This window comes from Salmo salar, chromosome 10 (assembly GCF_965601325.2).
Source record: "Salmo salar chromosome 10, fSalSal1, whole genome shotgun sequence".
In the NCBI taxonomy this organism is placed as follows: Eukaryota; Metazoa; Chordata; class Actinopteri; order Salmoniformes; family Salmonidae; genus Salmo; species Salmo salar.
In genome coordinates, this window is record NC_138300.1 from 66916707 (window position 1) to 66924120 (window position 7414).

A 7414-nucleotide genomic window follows, 5' to 3' on the forward strand; every position below is an offset into this window, starting at 1 on the left:
AAAGAACTCAAGACCCATATAAAAGTGACAAGGTTAAAAGCCCCATGAGAGGATGACGTTGACAACAGGCTCCTCAAAGATGTTCCACAACATTACCTGAACCTGCTGGGTCAGCTGTTCTCTACCTGCCTCCGAACCGGCCATTTTCCCACACCCTGTAAATCGGCACTGGTGACAATGAGTAAGAAACTTGGAAAAGACCCACAAAATGTCACAAGTGATCGGCCCTTAAGTCTTTGAAGCAACCTGGGGAAACTTTTAGAAATCGTTTTTAACAAGAGACTGTGACACCACGTTCACGAGGCTGGTTTTAGAAAAGGGAGATCAACCACTGATAACATTTTAAGAATGTGGCATCAAGGTCTTCTCTACAAGCTACAAACTCCCGCCACCATTAATTAAGATCATCCAGAACTTTCTCACATACTGGACAAAAAGTCAAGGTTGGTTAATCTTTCTCCACTCCCTTCACACCTGAGGCTGGGGTCCCACAAGGAGCTGTCTTGAGTCCACTCCTGTTTTTAATCTACATATCTGATATTTATTACCCTCTCCCTACAGTTGGAAATGTGTCCCAATTTGCAGATGTCGTATGCTAAAAAAAAATATGAACCACCTGAAAGCCCTGTGTGGGAGGATTACCCGAGTCACGGGAACAACTGTATTGAAAGTGTACCAAAGCTTCATCAGTCCTGTCATCGACTACACTTCCCACAATAAAAACACAAGCTACAAATAATCCAGATCACAGACAAAAAAGCAGCCTGCGGCTTCCCTAGATCCGATCCTGTCACCTACCTTCATGCAATCTCTAGTCTTAAAACAATCTACGAGCGCATGGACCTTTTGTGACAGAAATACGTCCACAAAGCAAAAGACAACCCATTACTGAAGAAGACATTAGAAGAAGCAATACAAACACACTCCTCTCTCCACCATACTGAGCAGCCTACTGAGCACTACTTAACCCAAACCTATACCCTACCCTACCCTACTCCTCACCTGGGTTCATATCCAAACCCCAACCCCGCCCCTTACCCTAAAACGGGTCCACATCCAAACCCCAACACTAACTCACCTGCTTTATTCAATTTCCTTACATGTAACGGTCCGTGTTTGGATTATTGATTAGCCAACTAATAGGTGTTTTGAGTATTCCAGAACAAAATGTTTTATAGTATGTGACATTTCTCAATGACTATTACTATTTAGGAAGGGAATCATTTTTTTCATACCTGTTTGACAACAGCTGATAATCAGATGAGATGACAGACTGTACCAAAATGATTGAATGGCAGGGAACAATGCGACTGCACATTGATTGATTGATTTTATTTTAGGTAAAACAATCTGTACAGTTTAAAACAGTTTTTAAAAGTTCAAGAAACCCAGAGGATGACTCATGTAAAAACACTAATTTCCAATGTGGTCCTCAGTGTAGGAGAAAAACAGGTCATAACACATAGGAAAATACATGAAGATACACATACAAAATATATGGGCCTATGATAAACAGTTAACTAGCCTACATACACATAATACTTTTTGGTTCCAGGTAGAACCCTTTTGGGTTCCATGTAGAACCCTTTCCACAGAGGGTCCTACATGGAACCAAAAAAAGAGTTATCCTGTGTGGGCAGCCGAGGAACCCTTTTGGAGAAAAAAAATTCTAAGAGTGTATGATTAGTACATAGGCCATCCCCAAAATCTTAGTTACTACTTACTGAAACTACATACTGTGTAAGATTCCTATTACAAACCTTATAGAATATACTGTTTAGTAAAATTGTATGCTGTAAGCCACAAATATTAACATACTAGACTCATCCATACTGAGAAGGCATAATCTAATGTGCAATCATGCTTGTTCCCCTCCATTCGTTCATTTTGGAAGAGAGTGTCCCCTTATCTGACTATCGGCTGTACGTTTCGCTCCAGCTTCGGCAGGGTGTCCTGCTGAAGCTGTTTTATTGTAACAACAGGGGCAGGGAAACGACAGGTCAAGGCAGGCAGGGGTCGATAATCCAGAGTAGGAGTAAAGGACCGGACGGCAGGCAGGCCCAGAGTCAGGGTAGGTAGAGGTCAATAATCCAGAGGTGGGGCAAAGGTACAGGATGGCAGGCAGGCTCAGGGACAGGCAGAGTGGTCAGGCGGGCGGGTACAGTGTCAGGACAGGCAAGGGTCAAAAACCAGGAGGACAAGATAAAGAGAGGCTTGGAAAAGACAAGAGCTGACAGGACAAATGCTGGTAAGCTTGACAAACAAGAGTAACTGGCCCAGACAGACAGAAAACACAGGTATAAATACCCAGAGGATAATTGGGGAAGATGGGTTACAGCTGGAGGGGGTTGAGAAAAGCACAAGGAAAGGTGAAACAGATCCGGGCGTGACACAGACTAGTCTCACCTATATTGTCTATACTGATTGCCTAGTCACTTTTGCACCTACCTACATGTACATACTGTATTACCTTGACTGCCTCGTGCCCCTGCACATTGACTCGGTGCTGGTACTCTTTGTATATAGCCTCGTTGTTTTATTGGGTTACTATTTTCTATTCTTTTCTAGCAAATATTTGTGTAACTTTTTTTAACTCTGTATTTTTGGGAATCGGCTAGTAAATAAGCATTGCAAGGTAAAGTCTACACTTCTTGTATTTGGCGCATTTGACCTATACTGAGAAAGCGTCATTAAAATGCGCAATTGGGGACCCAGGACCGAGTTTGTGAAACCATGATTTAAAGCATAATATATTTTCTGAAATTCACATACAGCCTACTATTTAGCATGCAAGTATGGGTATCTGGACAAGGCCACAGTCTACAAACCACACGTCTCACTTTCCCACCCCTCTCACTCTATTGCCTACCCTAAGCCTTACCCCATAACATATATCCCTATTCTTCTATAAGCCTGTCTTTACACCCCTTTCCCATACCCACTGGCGCTATCCCCCTTCCATCCTCTATAACCCCTATTCCCTCCACTGGGGCACAAAGGGAGCACACTCTTGCCCCTATCCTGTCTATGGTTTCTCATGCTGTCCCCCGCAATCCCCCACAATCCACGTCTACTGCCACCATAGCACTGGGAGTGTTTACAGGCTGTCTGTAAAGTGGTTGACTAGCTGCCAACAAAGACCAAATGTGCCAAAATCTCCAGCATGATGTCCATTGTGCTTTCCTCCCACCTTCTAGGAACTTTGTCTATGTTTCCCCACAAAGAGGGGGGATAATAACCAGTAGCCTAAAATGATTGTTGGGTGACATTTTATAATAAATATCATGAATAAGCATTAATTAAAAATATATACATTTAACAATAATATTTGTAAACATGTTTAAACATGTATAAGCATTATAAGCTTTCCATTTCATAAGCATTTACAACATTTATAATAATTTAAAGCACATGTAAGCATTTATAAATATGTACACGTGTTTATAAATGCTTATTCATGAACATTATTTAGCGTTACCTATTTTTGTAGCTGATGTGGATCATTTTAGATGCTAACCATTTAGTTGTGACTAGGTTCTGTTGTGCTGCAGACATTCCTAGAATCTAACTGTCAGAGAGGAAAATCTAATTGAAATAGGTATACATTGAGCTGTTGTTGTTTCCTTTCCTAATTTTTGTGTTCCTGGTTGACGGTAAAGTCTGTTGCAGTAATCAGTGACACTGTGTTTAAATTTATATATGAGATGACTTGGAGGTTACATACTGTAAGTATGCAAGCTCACCTTCAAAAGAATCCACTGCTGCATCATATAGGGACTGGCAGTACATACAGTTGAAGTCGGAGGTTTACATAAACCTTAGCCAAGCACATTTAAACTCAGTTTTTTACAATTCCTGACATTTAATCCAAGTAAAAATTCAGTTTTTATGTCAGTTAGGATCACCACTTTATTTTAAGAACGTGAAATGTCAGAATAATAGTAGAGAGAATGATTTATTTCAGATTTGATTTATTTCATCACATTCCCAGTGGGTCAGAAGTTTACATACACTCAATTAGTATTTGGTAGCATTGCCTTTAAATTGCTTAACTTCGGTCAAACGTTTCGGGTAGCCTTCCACAAGCTTCCCACAATAAGTTGGGGGAATTTGTCCTCCTGACAGAGCTGGTGTAACTGAGTCAGGTTTGTAGGCTTCCTTGCTCCCACGCGTTTTTTCAGTTCTGCCCACAAATTTTCTATAGGATTGAGGTCTGGGCTTTGTGATGGCCACTCCAATACCTTGACTTTGTTGTCCTTAAGCCACTTTGCTACAACTTTGGAAGTATGTTTGGGGTCATTGTCCCTTTGGACGACCAATTTGCGACCAAGCTTTAACTTCCTGACTGATGTCTTGAGATGTTGCTTCAATATACCCACATCATTTCCCTTCCTTATGATGCCATATATTTTGTGAAGTGCACCAGTCCCTCCTACAGCAAAGCAGCCCCACAACATGATGCTGCCACCTCCGCGCTTCATGGTTGGGATGGTGTTCTTCAGCTTGCAAGCTTCCCCCTTTTTCCTCCAAACATAACGATTATTTAACTAGGCTAGTCAGTTAAGAACAAATTCTTATTTACAATGACGGCCTACCCCGGCCAAACCCTAACCCGGACGACGCTGGGCCAATTGTGTGCCGCCCTATGGGACTCCCAATCACGGCTGGTTGTGATACAGCCTGGAATCAAACCAGGGTCTGTAGTGATGCCTCTAACACTGAGATGCAGTGCCTAAGACCAACATAACAACATAGCTGTGATCTGCTGTACAGAATTTCAACCTGTTGATTCAGTTATATGCTCTTGCAGCACAAGAAACATGCACTGTTTTTGAAAAAATTTATGATAATTCCTGGAAATAAGACATAGACACACACCACCACACACACTTTTTTACGTAACCCAGACACCAGCATACCACCTTTGACCAAACAGGGACCCGTTATATGTTTTCCCGCATGTCACCAACACAATGACGATGTACATCTGAACTGCTGTAAATATTTCCTAATATTTTCCATGTGGCCCCATACGGCCATGTGGAACGTGAAAGGCATGAATGTGATCTAAAGCATGAATTGGCATTGGCACAGTGAAGTGGATCCTTGGAGCCGTGAAATGGCCTCTCTCTTGACTATCTGTAGAGGGCTTCAGTGATTTCTGACTGAGAGGAAAAGCTTGTCTCAACCAGCAGGTCACAAAGGCACTGTACGGGGGCCTTGTCCGTTCAGATGCCATTGTGCGGGGAGCTGCTCCATTTATGTACCATTCATATTACCTATGAAGTGACATTGTCCTATGAAGAGTTTGGTGGAGGGCTCAGGGGTTCACCTCTCCCTGAACCCCTCATATTCTCTCTTTCTCTCTCTCCCTCTTTCTCTCTTTCACTGATCTATCTCCCCCCTCTCTCTTTCTCTGACAGTCCTCTCTTCTCTCTTCCTGTCCAACTCTTGCTCTCTCTCTCTCTGTCTCTCTCTCTCGATGACAGCCTCTCCTCTCTCTCTATACACTTTCTCTGTCTCTGTGTGCTCTGCTACATCCTCAGTGCCCTCTTTGTCCCTGTCCTAGTCCCTGTCTCTGCATAATGACTGGGGTAAACTCTGGAGCACATGGGGGCATCACACACAATCCTGTATCCAGAATTGTTCCTGGGGCCACAGCGAGTCAGCGGGACCCATGGGTACCCCTGGGGCTCCAGGGGCCCTCACCCTGTATCACCATGCAGCGAAAGCCCTTCAGTTCACTATACTGGCACATTGACGTCCAAATGAGCACAGCCACTGTGACCCCAACCCTTGACATACACACACACACCGTTAGTGCACCCGTCACTGAACTCATTTACCTCCGTGCTTGTGTGTGTGTGTGTGTGTGTGTGTGTGTGTGTGTGTGTGTGTGTGTGTGTGTGTGTGTGTGTGTACACGTGTAAGTATGTGTGTCTGTGTGTTCAGTGTGGTGTTTGTTGGGCACGAGGGGGTAGGTATGGGGGGGGGGGGGGGCTGGGTGTAAGGGACAGAATATATTTTTTTTGCAAGGGCAGAGGGGGGCTGCGTAAACTGCTTCCAGCTCTTATAGTGGTCCAGTCAATGGATTTTTGGGGTTAATCCTCATTAAAACCGGGAGCTGCTTTCATGTTAGCACGCCAAAGTGACCCACCATGAACTTTTGTCCACTTCCTTTCAAGCTGGGCTCTAACGATTAGCCCACCCTTACAATGCTGCTAGAAATGAGACCGCAGTGTTCCCTATGGTCCACCCCTACCAACCCCCTCTGACAGCCCCCCACACCCCAACCATCACCACTGCCACTACCCTAACACCACCCCACACTTGACTCATGATGAATTTAAATGGGATGTTGAGGAGAAGAAAGAGGGGAGTGAGGAAAATGAGTGAAAGGAGGGATGCCCTTTGGACTGGCGGGCCAAAGAAAGGAAAGAGAGAGATATAGGAGAGAGAGAGTTAAAATACCAGAACTCCAGTCAGCGTGGTAGGTCAAAGGCAATAGTTAGATAAGGAGAAATGGTTTTAATAGAGGTCTAAATTCTTACACACACTTAGTACACGCACATACACACACACAGGGAAATCCGTCCAGATTTTTGTGCACTTTCCTGCATACATCCACCTTGTTATTGTTATCTCAACCCAGAAAGGTTGTTGCATGCTGATTGGCTGATGTCGGCGCTGATGTGAGCACAGGACAGGATGTTGATACTGTACAGTCTACGAAAACTAACGCGTTCTGGCTAGAGGACTAACCGTGTGTGTGTGTTTAAGAAAAACACACATTCACTAAACTTCCAACATATGCTCTGAGTTTGGACCGAGTCCCAGGCAGCACTGCCACATGAGTGAGAGCAGCCTTACTAACAATCAAACAATCCAAATGCTGAATCGCACTCAAGGACGGGATTCATTTGAAATGTGATACAGCGAGTATAGAAATTCATCCAAATGGTTTCATAACTTTCCCCATTAAAATAGGTCTATACAGATTCTTTCTTTCTTTCTTTCTTTGCTTTCTTTCACTGCATGTTTATCCTCATATGACTTGAATGTGGCGAGCATATTTCAACCCCCATTGCAAGGAAAACCTCAAGTCCTTACAGTATTAATTGCATTTTGCCTGAGCAGTAAATCTTTCCATGAGCCGTGGGACAGTTCCAAGTCGTAGTGCACAGGGTTACATTGTTTTACCCCCTCAGACGCTGAAACATTTTTCAAGGGCCGTTCTCTACCAGTTGCTGCCAGAGGGGTTGTTAGGGAGGTGAGCTAGGGGAAGTAACACACAAACACACTCATACAGACACACACAAGCATGCGCATATGTAGAGAAACACGCACACACCGATAAACACACAGACAAACACACATGCACACATATAGAGACACCCACTTAGGCAGAGAAACA